General features: G+C 41.3%; 1 protein-coding gene across 3 annotated transcripts in view; it reads right to left on the reverse strand.

Moving 5' to 3' along the window:
• ncoa3 (nuclear receptor coactivator 3) overlaps positions 1-20,385 on the reverse strand; it is a 40,332-nt gene extending 19,947 nt beyond the window's left edge. For 2 of the 3 annotated variants that reach the window (XM_058631509.1, XM_058631507.1), the window contains exon 1: positions 20,279-20,385. The gene's annotated coding sequence lies outside the window, so the exon portion shown is untranslated. The remainder of the gene's footprint in view (positions 1-20,278) is intronic. The other variant, XM_058631508.1, reaches the window with a different exon arrangement.
• Between the last annotated feature and the right edge of the window lie 216 nt (positions 20,386-20,601).

The raw sequence follows: 20,601 nt of genomic DNA on the forward strand, positions 1-20,601 counted from the left end.
TATTTAAAATACATCGACAATAGGGTTAGTATAATCTTGAGATTTTGATTGTAATTCAGAGGGCAAATGGACTGGACAGTAACAATCATCAATGCATTTTGATGAAAACATAGTTTAATTAATAATCCGTGATAATAGAACAACGTTTTTCTTAGGTAAAGAGACTGTCTCTAACAGCAGTGTTTAATACAATAATTATTTCAGTTGAATAGTAAATAAAGTAAAAAAAAGTAAAGAAATGTTCCAACTCCTGACAAGGAAAGAAATATGTCTCCATCTAGATTTAACCTCATTATGTCTAAATATAAATCACACCAACAAATAGTCTGTAATTAATTACAAGCCTGCTACATACTCTGCCAGTGTTGGTGTGTGTGAGAGAGATCCTCCAACACAGACCAAGTGCTGAACACAGGGCTGCTACAGAGCTAATGCTGCAGCTGAATTATTTAACACAGAGAAAGAGAGAAAAGTACTCAGTTTCTGTCCAACACAGCTTAGCTTAGCTTAACTCCAAGTTAACTTTTTCCAAAACCAAAACAAATAATTAAGAATCCACAGAATTCACCAAGTACATTTTTCTCATGCTTAAGTTAATTTTCAACCATGAACTCTCAGCTAATATTAAAATATAAATTCCTGTCATTCTGTGCTTGTTTACTGAAACAGACCAGTACAAAACACACACATCACACAAGCGCAGGTCAATTGTGGAAGTGACATGCAATCCAGACGCATTTTTGGTGAATACAGACCACAGGAGGTGGAGGAGGAGTCATGGCAGTAGAATAAAGAGGGCGAGGAGGAGGAGCAGGGAGGGGGAGGGGAAGAGAGTAGCAACACAGTGTAGAAGTGCAGGCTATCATTCAATAAAAATGTTATAAAGTACATTCTAACACAGCTTGTGATTTGACAAGATACAATTTTGTATTTAATTAGTCTAGACATAATAGTATACAGTTGAACAGTGCTTCCCAAACATTCTATAGGGGGGCCCATTGTTATCAAAGATAGAAAACCAAAGTTATGCATGCAACTCCGGTTCCATGAACCCTGGATGAAGCTGTCATTTAAGCACTGGATATTCCATCTCATGCATGTGTAGGTCAAGTAACAAACGTCACATGTGACCATGGTGGACTGGAGAGAAGGCTTATCTTCTGGTGTCACCACAGGATCAGTTCCTTCAGAATCTTCTCGCAAGAATACGAGACTGGATGACCAGAAATTAAGTGTTCAGTGATGTCCATGAGGCTGCAGCGCATATGTGCTCCAGTGGTATGCCCTTCAGGGCTGCTTGTGGAGACGCCCCTGGTAGAGTGGCCAGTGGCCGATTTTCAGCTGTGGCACTGACATATGACCTAAGGGCCGTGACTCTGGCCATCCTCTGGTAAAGGTAACATACTGAGCCAGTTGAATAGGCTGGTTGAGGTGCCAGCATGACGGAACATTTGGGATTGGGCCAGAGTCAACCCTTAGCCAACACAGTTCCATCTAGGAAACTAGTGCCTTGTGTAAATGCCAGTGGTCAGTGTTCCTGACCACATCCCTGTAACTATTCTGGAGTGGCTCTGGCCCTATAGATGTCCCAACTGGGACAGGAGATCCTCCCTGTTAGGAAAGGGCCTCTGGGATCTGCGCATCCTCGCAGGCCTGAAGGGGGCCACTAACAAGAGACCTGTCGGAAGACCCTTTGTAGTGTAGGAACTATCACAGGAGTAGGAAGGAATGCATACAGCAGGGTCTCTGGCCAGGCGTGTGCTAACGGATCATGGCCTAGAGGGCTGTATTTCTCCATTAGGGAGAACCACAGGGGACTATGGGTGGATTCTGCTGAGGCAAAGAGATCCACTGCTGCCCTGCCAAAGAGGGGTTTGCAACCTGGTTCCTCCTCCCCTGTGGATATATTTCCCTTAGGCTGGTCAAGCAGGGGGCTGACCAAGCGAGAGGCTGCCCATGTCAGTAGATCGCGGGAGACCTGCAGTAGCTGCACCTACTTAGTGCCTCCTTGATGGTTGAAATGATAGAGCCGAGGTGCTGTCTGACCGAACGAGAACACAATTTTACCTCTAAATGGGTTGGAAGTACCGCAGAGCTTCTTGTTCAGCACGTAGCTCGAGGACATTGACATGCTCCCTTGCTTCTAGAACAGGCAATTGACCATGGACTGTCCTGTTCTGCCAGTGTTCCCCACCCAGAGGTGCAAGCGTCTGTTGTGTCAGTATCCCAGCATGATGGAATGATGCCCATGCAGACGATCTCAAATAGGCCCTTTCTCTCCACTGGGCCAGGGCCTGAAGACACCACTGACACAACTTGAGCTTCATGTGCCTGTGCCGCATGGGGTCCAAGTGAAAGCTGTTCAGCCATTGCTGAAGAGGTCACAATGACAGCAGGCCCAGAAGGACAGCAGCTGAAGCAGCTATCACTGTGCCCAAAAGGTGAAGATACTTCACATATTGCCGAGATATGCCTTTTCTTAAAAGGCAGAGGAGGGTGAGAATGAATGAAGGACAAGCCCTCATTGTGACTGCGTTCAGAGTTATGCTGAGAAAAACTTTGATGGAGAGTAAGTTAGCTGTTCTCGGAGTTCACCCTGAGACCCAGCTGGACCACATGCATAAGGAGAAGAGCTGTGGCCTGAGATACTTGGATACTTGGACCTGGATGAGGTGCAAACAAGACAGTCATCCAAATAGGGTGGTATCTTAATTATCTGCGACTGCAGTGTCAGCAGGGCCACTCCCACGCATCTGGTGAACACAAATCTTAAATAAAAGATGGGGGAAATTCGACAATTTGTCTACAGCTAGGAGATTGCAGTTTTTAACATCTGTATAACACTCAGGTGCTTGTGTGTGTGTGAGTGAGTGAGTTTATATGTGGTTAAAATGAAGTAAAGTAAACATATCCACATGCTCTGAACTCAGACTTGTCCTGCATTTTGATGCAATATTTCCCACTGCAATATTTTATCACTCTGACCGTGTGGAGGTTTAACAAATAGACTGCAAATGAAGAAGCACTAGCACTAACAATAATGGCTAACTAGCTGCTCTTTTCAGGCCGTCGCTTCTTCCCTCGTCGCCGTTTGTTTTGTCCTACTCCATTCTTGCAATAGGTGCAGCCTTCTCTCTGTTGTGTCTAATGGCGCATTTCCACCGGCTCTACTCGCCTCGTCATGGCAAGGTTTAAGTAGCGTTTCCACTAGCATAGTACCTGGTACCAGTGATGTATTTAGGGACATCACCGGCGACCGTGAGTGGCATCACAGACCGCTGCCGCTGTAGTCTGTGGAGTAGGAGGCTGTACTCCAGTACTCTGGAGACATGTTGACAGAAATCAAGCTGAACAGTGCCGAATTGTAGATCAGTTAAAACTACTTAACAATCCTAAAAACGTGGGTTAATCTCCAACAACTACAGAAGTTTGGTGTAAAGTCACTAGTGTGTGTGTCGCATATAAAACGAAGTCACCGCAGTCTCACTCAGCCGTGCAGTGATGACTCCGCCCACGTTAAGTAGTGTTGTTGTAGTTGTAGTTGAGATGCAACGTAATCGTGCCGTGCGAGTAGAGCCGGTGGAAACGTGCCATTTGTCGGCTCGTCCTGAATTGTGTTTCCACTTCCTCTTCTTCCACCTGTGCTACAGTTGTCATTCAATTACTGCCATCAAAACACAGTGCTGTGTTTAAACGGTATTAAGACACCTTACTTGATGCAAAGCATTTTTTATTTTTTTAATATTATAATTACTCGAGTTTCATGAGGAATCATTTCAGCCGTAGTTTATGTTAAAAAACTGGCAAAATAAGTCGCCATGTAGATGTAAAATTTACTTGCCCAATCTCAAACTGCAACCATTTGGTCCCAGTCTGGAGCACCGGTAAATGTTTCACTAAGCAGATGGATCATGCTGTAAAGAGAGGTGTTCACCACCAGAGTCAAGGGACCAGGATGTGTGTGCGGCTGCGAATGTCTTCCACTCAGTTGGAGCATTATGTTTATGAATTGGCTTGTTACAAGTAGGTGGTAAATGCATTACGAAAAATGTCTTTCAGTAAAAGCCAAATGTTAAAACAAGGTGAAAAACTGAATTGGACTGATGTCCATAGGAATTAATGTATTGAACCACAAGAAATTATATTGAGACATACCTACACCCTATGAAGGAAGTCTGCTTAAATAAAATCAATCATTTCATGGTGATGTTATAATTAGGGTTCTAAATTGCAGCTTGTGTCACAAGTCAGTACCTTTGACGATGAGGATGGGTTTACTTCCTCATATCTTCTCAACATTGCAGCCACACCTAGACCAAACGTATGTAAAAGTATATAAATGTCATCAGTGGCACTCTGATACTATTGAATTGGATATACGTCACATGATATGAATACTTTAAGGGGCCATAGTGATCATGCATGTCCCCTGATTTTTCCTGTGATCTAGCACACATTTCATAACTTGCACCAAACAGGTTTGTCACATGATCAAGCATGTTAGAATGGACTTTGCTAAAGAATACAAACCAGTGCTGTTTGTCCTTGTGGAGCTCTTTGAATAAAGTGTGTAATCTCTTATGGATGAAAGAGTAATTGGATTATTTAGGGTAGTTTTGGCAGTTTTTTTATGACAATTTATGCTACGTATATTCCCACTTGTAAATATGATTTCCAACATGATTTGCACAATGACATAACTTGCATATAAAGGCATTTGGCTAAAGGCCAGAACAGAAGCAATGTCAGTCAGTCAGTCGGGACCAGAATAGTGAAGAGGACATTCCTGCACTGCCTGAAATAAAGCCTGCAATCTGAGCTCCCTGAGACAAAGAGTGACAAACCCAACAATAAACACTGACCCACCCACAACAAAGAGCAGACAATCTGGGCCCTCATACATACAATCGTAGAGCCCCCACTCCCCTGCCCTCATAATCATCTTGACCAAAATTGTTGTTATTTACATTATTATTAGAAAACGTTTTAAAGTCTGCTTTATTTTTTCGCATCACAGATAAGATACGTATTTTTGCCAATATTGTTAACTGAAAAACATGATCCTTATTAATTATAATGGTGCAGTGCCATTAAATAAAATTACTAGGACTGTATAGCCCTATTCGCATCAGCCAGTACAGTTTTGGTACATTGTGGGTTAAGGGTACCATAGTAAAAGATATGTTCCACTTTTTTGGCACCATCCTGTGAGGTACCTAGTACAGTGGTCCATGAAAACAGACACTTAAAGGACTGCACCCAAAATACATATAATTTTAAATATTTAAATATATGACCGCACCATTATCAACTTTTTTTTAACAACATATGTCAGCTTGCAGCAAAATTGACTGTTAAATGTGAGGTAATTTTTTCTTTGTCGAATCCAGTGGCATGTTAGACTGTGTTGTGCCGGTATAACTAGTGATGGGGCAGAACATGGTATTATCACTTATAAGTTAATCGATTTTATATTCAGTGATTTATTCATATAACGTGCCATGTTTCTGACCACCATAACTGCAGACAGAAGGCTAAACCCGTTTAAGAATCTTATTTTTGTCAGGGTAATTGTGATGGGAAATGTTTGTATCGCTCCATGCCTCGGTATGATGTTGCACTATTTTTCCAGGTTAAATATTTCAAATTTCCCATTAATGATTATCCCAATAACAAATTTACCACAATCAACTTCTTGTGAGTACTTTTTATCTCCCAATAAAACTGTATATTGTCCAACAATTAAAACCCAAACAATGTAAAATACTATCAAATCTATCTTTTCAAAAGAGTTCCCTCACTAGTTCAAAGCACAGAGACCGTCACAAACACAGGGTAATAAAGTAACAAAAAGGTGTCCACTGGAGTGTAGGACATCAAGTGCAAAAAGGAAACAAAAGGACAGAATTACTTCCTGTTTGATTTCAAAGAACGTCTCCACCTCCTGCTGAGGATACAACCAGCAATGCACTGGGTGTAATTGCTCACCAATCACAACCTCACTCTCTGCATTTAACAACACTTTTTGTTTAAGGTTTTCATTAAACAAAAACATTAAAATGTTATTCAAATAAAAATAACATTAATTATGTAAAAATAACCTGATATTGTGAATCATATCGTGAATCATATCGCAATCGCATTTCAGTCAAAAGAATCGCAATTAAATGTTCAGCCCTAGTTCCTGATATTTTACTTCATTTTGGGGTTTGGGAAACAGGATCAACATTGCACTACATTTTTTACACAAACCAAACAACTAAATGACTAATTGAGAAAATGAACATTTTATGGACCAAACGATTACTTGATCGATCGAGAAAATAATCGACATATTCATCGATTATGAAAATAATCGTTAGTTGCAGCTCTAGTTGAAATCCTTTTCACATCCGTCAATACATGAAGTTGTCTGGAAAAACCAGAAGAAACATTTGGTGCCGTAGGAGACTGGAAAATGTTGCAGTACTAGACTATACTGCAACTGATTTACCGATTCATCCCACCCCCTCCTGTCTGTCCTCTCGTCAAGAGACACAAATAAACTCAAGACTGGCCGAAGGCGATTAGAGTGCTGAGTACAGCTTTGGTGATACCGTCGAGGTTGAATCTCTCAAATTCTAGCAGCAGTGCTAATAAAGTAACAAAGATTAAAATTTATAATAAAGTAATGAAAACGGTGATGTTTGTCGAGTATAGGGGGAGCAGCAACAGCAAATCGATTTTGAGTCATAATAGATAGAACTTATTATTATTATAAAACCTGACAGCCCTAATACTATGTGAGCACAAAACTCTGTGAGACAGAAGGAAACACACTTGGTTGTACTGAGAAATCGATACTCAAATTGGAGTGGGTTAATTCATTGTTTAATGCATTCCATGAACTTTTCTCTTGTGTTTTCAGTGTAAGGAAAAACACTAGTACAGAGGCGGGGTAGACAATTACCTTTCCTGATGTCTTCCCTTCAGTAACTGAGCAACCTGATGAGGACATATGTGACAGATAGGATGTATGCATGTCCCGTTCCAAAAGTGTGTTCCAGTGTGTTTCTAGCTCATGGGGACACAGGAGCTGCTGGTCTACTGCTGTCATGTTTGGTAAACCTGTGTCACTTGGGTGAATCTAAAGGATTTCAAAACACCAAGATCACAAAATAACAAGATCTTACTGATGGAGGCAGCAGTGGATCTACATGTACTGTGTACCACAACACACTGACTTGCAACACAAACTTATTTTACTTGGAAAAGGCTCACTAACAACAAGATTAAATATCAAATATTTTCCTGCCCACTGGAAGCCACGTTTTCAGTCAAAGCCCATGCCAGTGTCTCAAGCAGGGTTCCCTTCAAGGGGGCCTGCCAGGGGCTCGCTTAGTGCTGTCAACACTAATGGCGTATTTCCAACGGCTCTACTCACCTCACCTCACCTCGGCACACCACGCCACACCACGGTTTATATAGCGTTTCCACTAGCATAGTACCAGGTACCAGGTGCTCCAAAAGTAGGTACTATGCAATGATTGGTCAGACTGCCGGCCACTGACTGGCCAGAGTGCCGTCACAGGAAGCGACGTCCCACACAGAAATCAAGCCAAACAGTGCCGAAATGTGGATCAGTTAAAACTACTGGTTTTAAACGGCGTGGTTAATTCCTAGATTCCACCTTTGCTTTCGAAGGTCGAGATTGTCGTTTTGATCAATATTTGATTTACAATCGAGATTGTGACACCCCTAGTCAACACTGATTATGTGTCATTACTTTGTACAACCACACTTAAAAAAAACTGACCCGTCACCACAAAAAAAATTAAGTGTTCTTCACTGTTGTGCTCCAACTTGTCCGAGATGGTTTATCAGTTCTGCATTGTTGATGAACAGACTATTTAATTCGATTTTCATTTACTCTGTATCTTGAATTAAAGGTCAACTGAGGAAATGATACCAATTATTCACAGCGTTTAAAATGCAATCTCACTACACAACAAAACAATAGAGTCAGGGATGACATTTTTGCTTTTGCTTCATATAATTTAGAACCAAATTTGACTTTGGTCTAACCAACATTTCTATATTATGGATAAGGCAGTTCAGAGTGGGCTTACTACCCACAGTCAAATTTCATATTGCTTAAGATGTGGTGTCCATTCATACGGTGGAAAAGTCAAAATTAACGACATACTGAAAGGCTTCCACCCCAGGTATGTGCTACCAAGCCACAAGTATTTTGCCAAAGTTGCCTTGCCTCACCTGTACAAGTGCACAAGTGAGAGATAGAAGAGATGGTGTTTTACTCCACTACAACAGACCTATGGTCCAACCACCCTTCATGGTGTAACAAATATTTTTCTCCCCAATAGGAGAAAATAAACAGCCCAAACATGACTCAGCTAAAATGCTTTTGCTGATATTTATTTACATTTTTACAGTCTGTGCATTGTGAACTATGTGATATAAAAGGATTTTTGGACAGTATTGGATTCTAAATGGAACGTGGCACAGCAGAACACTGCTCAATGGAGGACTCTTTCCACCACTCTGATTTACACACACACACACACACACACACACACACACACACACACACACACACACACACACACACACACACACACACACACACACACACACACACACACACACACACACACACACACACACACACACACACACACACACACACACACACACACACACACACACACACACACACACACACACACACACACACACGCTGCTACCTCTCTCGCACTCGACCACCAGCGCAATACAAGCACAAACACACACTCAGCTGCACCTCTCGCACTGGAGCACTCACTCCAGCATAAAAAACACCTTTGTATACCGTGAAACCGCTGAATGTTTGAAAAACACCATGATATAAATGTTTGGTTATACCACCCAGCACTTGGCTATGTGAAATGTCTTCCTCCAAAGAAATGACTCACTTGATGACAACAAAAGTTACAATTGCAGGGCAATGCTATCTGTGTGTTTTATTGCACTTTTTTTTAATCATATTAATCAATTGAAATTGTTAATTGAAAATTGAAAAATCCCTATTATATTAGGGATGCCCCACCCCCCTTGAAGGTCAAGTTTATTTTGTAAATTTAGGTGCCAAGGCATTTGTTAAATTTCAGCAAAGCTTAGAAAGCCTTAGAAAACAACAAAGAAAGATTGTTTATGTATTGTGCTGTTTCCATGTGAATGTGGCCTAATTGGATTGAGAAAAGACATGTTTCTAATATTCATCGGTAATAATTTACATACTTTTGTGTATTAACCCGCTCAACTATCAGTTTAAAACATGAAATTTGCAACCCCAATGAGGGGTGTCTGAACGCTGCTTAACAATATGGTCCGCTGTCACTGTAAATGAGGTACAGATGCATCAACATAAATTATCTTAGAAATGTCCTCACAAAATTCACAAGGGCACATAAAACACGAGCAAAGGGCAGAAAAATAAACACATAACAGCTGTTTGTTTGAGCTTTCCCCTTTACACGTGCAAAATATGGTGACTAAGAAGGTAGTTCAAAAGTAGAGGGAAAACTGCCTACAGATGGCATCTCCCGGTTTTTCTCACACAAACATCAACATGCAGAAAAAAAACAAGCAAAATGGATGAAGGTGGAGACAAAGACATGGCAGATTCCACTGTGCGTCTGTGCCACACACAGCATATCAAACACAATCCATCATTAATATGGACAAAGAGCAGAAAAGAAACAGGAAGACTCCCACACCAGAAGACTTAAGTTGCAAACTTATTGCACAGAACCAATGAAATAGTGCTTCAACTCTGTCAATCCATTTTCTATAAACTGAGCATGAAGGTGTATACAGTGTAGTGGTAAGAGTTCAGAAACGACAACCGTCCAAAGAATCCAAAGTATTCAAATAAGATGCAGGCGCCTGTGATCACTCAGGACTAATATTATGGAAATGAGTTAATTCATCAATGGCTAAACAGCCTTTTATCTATGATGCCAGAGCTCAAAGGCCTGATCAGCAGGCACACTGCCCAGTTTGATAACCCTCACATCTTCACTAACAACTGAGACAGACGCATTAGAAGACAAATCTAATGAAGCAATAGATAAGTGTGTGTGGATATACTGTAATTACTCTTGCCAATATTTTTAAATGACTACACGACTGTGATTTTCGTGTAAACACTCACATTTCAACTGAGCCACTTAAAAAGGCTGATATTCATTTTCAGACTGCAGCGCAGCTATGACAATCTTGTCTATTCCCTTCCTCCCTCTCACTCTTGTGCCTTTCTCTCCTCCCTCTCTGTGCTCACCCCAACCCCCCACCCCTCCTCTCCCACCATTTCTGTTGGATTGGTTGGAGTAAACACAGGAAGAGAGCGGGCTCTGTTCCACCACACCAGAGCTGGGGCTGGGCGTTCCTGCAGAGCTCCTGCGCTGGGGTCAAAAGTTTACTGTGGTTTTCATTTCACCTTTCCTCAGCCAATCACGGTCCCATACTGCAGCGCCTGAACTCTGACCCCCACAAAGAATTCTACTCAAAAGATGGTCTGATGCCAGGTTCACAACTGCACTGCCTCCCATCTCTCATTTTTCCCCTGACTACCCATTTTTCTTTCTTTCATGTGTTGACAGAAACTATAGGTAAAAAAAGGTAAGGGGCCACAGAGAGCAGAAGCTTGCCTGGGATTTTAAAATTCTCACTATGATACCATCAATAAGTGTTATATTTCATCTCCCAGGGTAATAAGCTTTCAACCATGGCAAAGGAAAAAACACATAAAATAAAATAGATCTTGTGTTTACGTGTTAACTCTGAGAATCAGATAATTGGCTAACAGTTCAATACATGCTTAGATTAAGTTGCTTTAAAAAAAATAAAAACGTATTTGTATATTATAATATATTGTATATTATTATTGGAGTTTGCATGTTCATGTCACGTTCAGGTGGGTTCTTTGCGGCTTCATCTTCTAAACATTTATAAAAAGGTATTCATAAGGTCTACTGCTGTATTCGGATTTCCCTTCTTTAGGTTTCATCATATCCTGCTTTGTTTTGTCTGCCACATGCCACTAATTTCCGGGTTACCACTATCTGAACTGTGTTTTAATGAATTATGAGGACAGGCTGGATATAGAGGTCATGAGGAGCAAGTGCTGAAAGATAGACGGAGAGGTCTATCTTTGGATCGCAAAACCACAGAATCGGGTTGAGTCAAATCAAAGTCTGACTGGACACAAACATAACCACAGCACATTCACTTCCCATCTGCTCAGTTATTAAGCCAGCAAGAAGAAGGACAACACAGAGACTGATCAGACCAAAACATACAACACAAACCCTCATAGTTTTGATGGAGCAAAGCAAACATTTCGGGCCAGTGTTCCCTCAGATCCATACTGCTGCACATGAAAACTAATTTGAGGCGTTCAGAGATGCGTTCAGAGATGCGTTCAACAAGTCATCAAATCAGAAGTATATAGAAAAGAACATACATTTCAGCTTTTTGTTGTATTGTAGACATCGGAAATTCTCCTGTAGTGTTTTGGCATGGAACGATACGAAAATGTCAATGTTTTTATTTTGTTTTTTTTTTGTTGTAGAAAGTGATGGAGCCTTCTCCATATACCTTAATACACAAATAGGAATTTGTACACAAAGGAAACAGATAACATAGCTAGTGTTCCAATCCAATCCTGAAGCACTTTAAAAACAACCACGGTGAACCAAAGTGCTGTACAGAAGAATATATAAAACACTATGGAAATGGAAATAACATCAACAACTTAAACAGTGTCAAAGGCCAATGAAGAGAGGTAAGTTTTAAAAACAGGCAGGAAGAGGCCTGTCTGATGTGCAGCAGCAGATCATTCCACTGTTTCAGGGCCACAACAGCTCTGAGTTTAGTTTCTGGCCCAGTCGGGAGCAGCTGATCAGCTGACCTGCGTGAGCGGGAAGGTGTGTGAGGGTGTAGCAGCTCAGAGAGGTAGGGTGGGGAAAAAACAAACAAATGAATTTTCAATTGAATCCAAAAATGTATGGGTAGCCAGTGGAGTGAAGCAGGGGGAAATGTGCTTATATTTACGAGTGTTGTAGCTCCTTGCCAGTCGGCAGAGTTCCTGGGGGGGTAGGCAGCTGGGGGTGATTCTTTATTCATTATGTAAAGCACAATTTTTTGTATACAAATTGCTCTATAAATAAAGTTTGATTGATTGACTGATGCTTTGCCTATTGAAGAATAAACAGCAGTCCTCTAGTTAACCTGCTTATATTCAAACACTGTTTCAAATGCTATTACACGGTCAGCTTAGTATCCAGGATGACTTCTGTTATGCTACTGTAATATAGATAGTTGGTGCTACTAACCTTTATTTCTCCTATTGAAGGGGCCATACACACTAATATGTTTAGGTGAATCCACTCACATTTATCATATTGGCTTTTTATCTACAGAGGAACGGCATTTTGGGAGTCCTGGAATGCTTTTTAGAAAATGTGAACAACCAATGCGCTACTTTGGGAAACACTTGCATTCGGGAAACACTTGCATTCGCTGTTGCTTATCTTTACCATTGTCGTCTTCCTCTTCTTGTGTTTGGAGACCGTTCGGTCTGTTGATTTGATAATTTATTTTCCTTCCATAGTCAGCCTGGCTTTCTTCATTCCGTCTCTGTTTCTGTGATAGTACACATTGTATGCATACTTATCAGTATAAAGAATTTCCACATGTCATCTTCCACATGTTTCTGGTGCAATGGATACTGAAATAGTGGACTCATTCATTTGTGAATGTCTGGTATATGAACTTAGTTTTTGCCTTTAAAGCTTGGTGTGATGTGGCAAGTGTTACCTTGGCTATTCTGGAAAGAACAGTAAGCTCCAGAGCAGCAACTTCTTGATTGAAGTGTTTCCTTAACGACAAGCCACATCAACAGGGGTGACATCACCAGGCAGAGTGAAGAGCATTAATGGTGAAAGGAACATTTTCCACTTTATGGGGGGTGTCCAGTCCAATTAAGACATAAGTGTTATGGAGAAAAATGGGATTATAAATTATCTGAGGCATGCCTTGCCTGTGTTGACATGCTGCAGTAAGTCTGGCGCCTTTATTGATGACGTGGTAGTTTTACTTGACTTTTCTTTGAACTCAAGGCTGCAATAAAGTAGAAACCCCAGTTGTGGAAAATCCAAATTGTGTGTAGTACAGTGCTGTGAGCAAAAGTGTGTACAGCACACTTGCTGTAACCAGGTGAAATGTATGGTCTCATTTCCCCTTATAGTTTGCTGCAGTGCTGTGCCAGCCACAGCTGCCCATCAGTCTGCACAGACCCAGAAACTACACCCAACTGCATTGGAGTCCAGCATCAAACTGTTCTGTGTTGAAGATGAACAGACAGAGAGGGGAAAACAATGTAAACAAAGGAAGGTACTACTTTTTTCAGTTCTTAGAGAATGTAAGGAACAAGAAAAAGTAGGGAGAAAATGGTTTTCTATGCAGCAGAGAGCTGAGAACTGATGCCCCTGTGTCTCTCTTCCCTTCTTCACCAGCTTCTGCGTCTCTTTTCACCAAATAACAGACAGCAGAGAGAGACAGCATCTGGTAGCAGTTATCTCACAAACCAAACTTTTTTTCACTCTTGCTGTCTCTCCTCCATAGCACTCTTTTTTTTCCCTTTTCTTTTCTTTTATAAAGGGGGCCCTAAACAAAACACAAACATGGACTTGCTAACATTTTACAACGAAAACAAAACTAGGCCAGGGAGCTACCCTCCCACTGGTTTGTTCAGGTGAACCCGTTTTACAAGCATTCTTGAGCTGGGGGAGCGAAAGTTAAAGGGGGAGTTGAAGTTAAAGAGGAAGGGCAAAGTGGGGAGGGGGACAAAGCTCTTGGCACCCCCTTCCCTAATAAAACTTTGCTTTCATCCAATGAGCGAGGACTACAGAGAGGGAAATGTTCCAATTCCTTGCTGGTTATAAAATGGAACTGGGTGCAATGATTGCTTCAGGCTGCCTGTTTGCCTTTTAGAAGTGTGCATGGCTCACATATGGCCCAACTAGCGTAACACTTGGGTATTATCTCAGAGTTGAAGATGAGGGGACTGAGGGAATTAATGAGAAGTGACTTCAAATACAAAGACTGTGGCTTCCTCTGAATAAAAATCTACTTTCAACAGTTCATCGGACTTCCACTTGTTTTAAATGAAGTAGCAGTAAATAGTGAAGCAATTCAAAGACAACATTTCTATATTTAGCTTGATACAAACGGGCAGCAGAAAATATCAAGCTGAGATCTACCACACCAATAACAGTGTGTGAGACATGCATCTAAACAAATAAAGAGGATCACTGTGATTCTATCAGTGACCTTGAGAAGCGAGGACTAAACGGAATGTTTTACACAGCTGGAGGCTGACCACTGGAAACTTCTGTGGTCTTAAACCGGGTTGTAAAACAGCCTCCAATGACAACTCAAGTCAAGTCTAAGACTACATCCACACTACTCAATTTTTGTTTTAAAAACGCATAAATTCTGCCCCATACACGCCTGCCGTTGTCATGTTCTGGCCGGACAATAGAGTTCTATTCTATTTTTATCAGCAGATATTGAATACACTACCCACTATAAGTGTACAACTTCTTTAAAATGAAAAAATACTTCAGGCAAGGGCCTTGCTTTACACAGGCTGCCATCTTGGGTCACTATATTTTTTACATCAGACTAAATGGACAAGTTAAAGTGCAACAACTTCCATGTATATCATCTTAACTAGGGAAGACCAAGAGGTGGAAGTTAAAGAGAAATGCCATTTTGATTGAATCATCCTTGATTGATAAGTGGTAGTATGAAGTCGAACTAGCACATAAATCTTGTACACCATAATTACCATGTATGCTCTTTTTTTTTATATTTATAAGACATCTAATAGAGGTGATTGCTCCTTTTTCTATTTCCAGTAGCAGATTGTTACATTTTTATTTTTCCTGGTAATGAAAGTTCCTGGATATGTTGGTGGAAAAGGGGCTACAGTGTTTTAATAGTTCACACTTTCAAACACTGCCAATTAGAAGTGATTAGCCATGATTTGGGCTACTCTACAACTACTACTCATCCACGAGGCTATTACTCTTAACTAATTACTCAATACAAATGGGAAGAAACTTGAAACTAAACTAATTATCTCCGCCTCTTAGTCTAACTTAAGGTACACAGCCTGACGAAACCCTGAAGAATGCCATCTATTCAGACACCAGTGATGTAAAAATGCAGCTTGACAAAGAGACTGTAGACAGCAATCAAAAGCAGCTCTGTCACACTAAGTGCCAAACTATCAATTTGTTCCTTTCGGTCTGAATAATAGCATAAATACTCACTGGGTAGATCTATTTGGAAAGAATTAGGCCGACTCACCACGGTCAATGATCCAACATGTCATACCCTAAAATAAAAGGGGCTCATCTGTGAAAGAACAAGATTGCTGATTACAAAGGGTTGAATCGTAACATAAAGAAAGGAGAAAACAAAACTATTTTTACTCGAATAAACAATACAGATAAGTGATTGTTCCACAGTCTGCTGCTCTGCACGTCCACAGCTCGTCCGTGACTCTGTTCATGTGCTTCTGTGTGTCCGACTCTCCGCCCGCAGTAAATATAGTTAGATGGAGCTCACTCGTGCGGCACAATTGTGCATTTCCTTCTCGTAAAGTATTTAGATTTATGACAGAAAGTCGGTAGATTTGTTGCTAGTTGCTTTGTTTTAAAAAAACAGACCAACCACATTTTGTCACATTCTGTCTCTTATTACGTCTTCTTCTTCCCGGTTTTCGGTGGAGTGTTACAGCACAACTTCCAGTCCTGGCATATGTACTACAGCCGACGGAGATATCTGCAGACAGACTTTTTGAAAAGGGCAAAGAAAAAGATTGTGTGCCGTTTCTGTCTGGATGTGGCCTCAGTCTCTCCCTCTTGTTTATCGCTCATCTTCGGTGTGGTGTGTGAGGAACAGCATGTGTATAGGGGGAGGGGCTGACTGCGAGCTGACTGCTCAGAGAGTGAGTGAGAAAAAGGAGAGCAGAGCAGAGTAGAGAGCCAGTTCAGATGCTTTTCTGAAGCAAAACAAAAGTTGAACACATTGCACGTCCTGCGATTGCACATGCACACATCGTGATGACAATGCTCAAGCAATACATCGTGCAGCCCTAAGTCACAGTATAATTTATATACCATAATTACTCAAGCCATTTTAAAACTTGCATGTATTCGGCACTTCTGTAGCATTACAAAGTTCACATGATGCAAGTATTAACAAAATATCTGCTTACTAAATGTGTGCTAATTTGATTATCAACCAAAAATATCTGCCCCATGAGAAAAAGTGATAAGTTAATGAATTATTGAGAGCACAGCAGTAGCAGACAAAAAAAAGCAAAAGCCACGCATCCCATGCTTCTTCACTCCATCTGCAGTCAAAGAATCCCCCCAAAGATTGATTCATTGTTAACACCGCCTGACACCCTGTGTGTGAGGGAGAAAGAAAATGGGAGATAAAGAGACAGAGAATGGGGGACAGGGGGGCTCCATTTGCCAAGAATATGAGCAGAAGCAGTTCATTGGACAGGTTCCCACAGTGGCCATTCTGCCACTTACAAAAATACCACATACACGGGATTGAGTAATGACATTCCATCAGACTCAAAATAAAGACAAGTTAGCTCATCTGTTGAATGAAGGACTATTCTCTCTGGTTCATGTCCCAGCTGCAAACTATTTTAACACCTACATTGCTAAGACATCACAAACCATTTAAAAGTATAGTTACATTTTTCAGTCAGCATTTGTACGAGGTATTGGCACAGTCAGTATTGACTATGTTGTGTTCCCTGAGCTTACAAAAATCAGTTTCAGACACATAGGCCCATATTTACACCTGGCATTAAAATGCATTTTCTGTGATCAGATAGCAATCGGATAGCGCTTCACCACATGTATTTAGACCTGGTATTAACATCTGTCTCCAGTGTCCACATATAAATCTGATCGCTCTCCGCCCCCTTATGTCACCTCCCCCTCTGTGCGCTGCCATATCAACAACAACAACATTTATCGCACTATTGAATGGACTCCTCTTTTACAAGCGCAAAACCAACAAAAACAGACAAGAATGTGCAGTTTCGTCACCTTTGTCACATTAGCTGTGCTCAGAGCCACCAAGTACCTCCACGTCACTCAGTTGTTGTGGGTGGAGGGGAGACATTTACACGTCTGTTTAATCTGGTCACAATGCAATGGCACGTTAAAATGTTAGTCCGCCTAATATCGAGCTTGCCTTAGTCAGACTAACATACCTGGATAATGCCATTCGTAGCCGATTGCTCCTGCATGTATATGCTTAATTGGACTGGAGTTGAAACACTTATAGAGAGATACAGCACAACCTACGGAAGCAAAGTCAAACGGACAATAAATAGATTTTCTCGGCGATCCTCGGCAATCCGCATGTATACTCGGACCCTGCAAGTTGTCCAATTGCCTGCGTTAGTTGGACTATGGCCTTAGCTCGATTTAATTGAGCATGTAAACATACTGAAAGATTTTAAACAGAGCACATCTCTGTAGGTTTAGATGATGTGGCTGAAATATTATTAAGTGGGCATAGATTTTATTAGATGAGCTTTTTGTAAAGTGGCTAAACTTTGTTTTCCTTGTATCCCCATGAGCATGTCATACAACAGTAAAGGGAACACACTTAACTATCGCCAATCAACATCATGGTTTTCCTAAATTAGTGCACTGGTTGTCTACATAAATTTGCAATGGTTGTGTTTTAAGATTTTACCACTCTGGGACCTGTTTTCCATGCTCCCAAATGTTGTTTCCATTCCATTTCCAAACGTTGATCTGTATTTATATATTGCTTTCCTAGTTTAAACTACAGAATTTGCCATTGACCCACTCACTCACATTCATACAGAACATCCATGTGCATCTTATATCACACATCTTTCATACCCATTCACACGCTGCTGTCAGGAGCAATTTGGGATTAAGCATTTTACAAGGACATATCGGCTTGTCGACTGGCACAGCCGGAAATCGAACCCACAGCTTTGAAAGACAACTTGCTCTACCGCTGCACTACTGTCACCCGATAACATACAGCCGCTCACTGCAAAGTCAACACTGACGGAAATCACTTTAATGAGTGCCCTATTTACAACTCGAACACCGAGTTGTAAATGCCTGGAATTATTAGGGAACCACCAACCATTTAGATGACTGACTAATGTACGTCCACTCATCATCCTGCACACTGTCCAAGAATGTGCTTTTAGCACATCGAATTCTGAGCATTCAGTTTGCACCAATACAAAGCTGGACTCTACCTGAACTCAGCCAGTGGTCTCTCTCAGTCACTCACACACACACACACACACACACACACACTCAGCTAAATATGATTTATCAGCAGTGAAAGACCAACATCCATCATAGCACGATGGGCCATTATATCAACCATTACAGTCATGACTACGTAATCTCACTACAGCTGTGCAAATAAATAACAGATGCTGTGGATTTTCCACACACTGAGCTCGTCACTGCTCTCTCCATCGTCAGCACCGTGTCAGCGGTGCACTTGTAAACAGGAGGTAGTAGCCACTGAGAAATAACATGTTTTCTGACAATCTTTTCTGATTCCACATATTTTCAATTCTATGAATTCACTTTGTTGCCATGTGTTACACGCTGGTCTATTTCGTCTGTCGAATTTCAACTACATAAAACATTCAGCAAAATGTGCAGGGGCAACAGCCTGTGGCCTGAGCTGAGAGGGGGCCATGAGAGTGTCTTAAGAAACACACAGAAGTGCAATTTCATGAGAATTCTATCAGTTGTACCGATCAATTGCTGCATGTTATATTTGTAAATATCTTTTTAATAAGATTCTAATAATGTCCACTAATATTCCTCTCTAAAACGGTCTGTATTTATATGGTGTTTTACTAGTTTTGATGACCACTCAAAGTTTTGCCATTCACCCATTCATAGAGTGCCTTTTCTACCATACAGCTTTCATACCCATTTACATGTTGCCGACACAGCAGCCAGGGGCAATGGGGGGTTAAAGTGTCTTGCCCAAGGACCCATCGGCTGGGAATCTCACCCACAAACTCCCAGTTGAGAGTCAACTCACCCGACCACTGAATAAATCAAAAATATGAAGACATTTAGTGAAGGAATATTTAGTTATACATAATTAAAAGTGTTTAGGGATTATCAAGTGATTATAAAATTAACCCATCAACTCTTTTGATAGTCGATTAATCAGTTCTAAGATTTTTTTAAGTAATTAAAACCAGTTCTCTTCACTGAACAATATTGGTTTGTGGACAACACAAGCCATTTGAGAACATCAACGTTTCACGGTTTTGAAAACAATGGTCAAGGTTGTCTGATATTTTATTGGCTGTTAGTTGTTAGTGGCAGCCCCTAAGTGTGTTTTTCCTGTGTCTGTCTCTTGTGAAGTTAAGTGTAGGTCCCTGGACAGTGTTTTCATGCCCTGGCCCTCAGTGTCCCTGAATATATGTACATCAAGTGTAACTACCTTCACAGTGGCAGCTCAGAAAGGAGCTTTGACCTGTTGTATTTTGATTTTCCAGAAACTTACACTGCTGCTGTGAACGACTCCCACAGCACAGCTCGATCGAAACTGAAGCAGCTCCCACCGTCTGCTTTAATACAACCAAATGTAGCCTAGTATGCTGGAGCTTCTGCTTGTGTGGAAAGTGAACAAACACACACACACACACACACACACACACACACACACACACACACGTAACGACTAAAACAACTTCACACTAGTGTTTTCAAACTTCATCGTGTTCACTCACGAGCACACCATTGCACCTCAGCGAGTCAAAGAGCCCCTGAGCGTCTCGTAAACTTTGGAGCTCGTGGAAAAATTGACATACATGAACGGCAAACCTTTGAAGAAGAACAAGCTGTTGACCAGAGTTATACGTTAATTATTACCGTACGTGTTGTTAACGTGATTTAAATACAACAACCCATACTCCCGGACGAATGTGAACGTAGTAAGGTGGCTCGTCGTATCACGGTAGCTTACAAAACCACAGGCTGCTCGGAAGCGGAGCAGCAGCAGCAACTGCGACTGAGACCGATTTGCCAGTTCCAGCACAAAACAGCACCAGTCTTTTAAAACTCGCTTTGAAACCTAAACGTAAACCCGTTCAAAGAAAACTCACCGGCTTCGACGGTTTCATTGAGCAGAGCAGTTTCTTTGACGCCTCTACAAACTCACCGCCATCTTCGGCAGAACGGTGTTTGTTTAAATGGGAAACACTCCCAGAGCGGGGGGAGCCAGCTTGTAGCACAGCCACGGGGGATTCTGGGTAATGTAGTTTCTTCTCCTGAGCCGGCCCACATCGAATTGTCGTGGACGTTCTGCAAATGGACTACACGTACACCAATACCCGTAGGTGATACACAAGCAGCGGTCACTGATATTATTAAAGGAGAGATTTGAACATGTATTTATAGGCTGCTGGGAGAAAAGCAGCTTTATGCA

The sequence above is a fragment of the Solea solea genome, chromosome 6, assembly GCF_958295425.1.
Source record: "Solea solea chromosome 6, fSolSol10.1, whole genome shotgun sequence".
In the NCBI taxonomy this organism is placed as follows: domain Eukaryota; kingdom Metazoa; phylum Chordata; class Actinopteri; order Pleuronectiformes; family Soleidae; genus Solea; species Solea solea.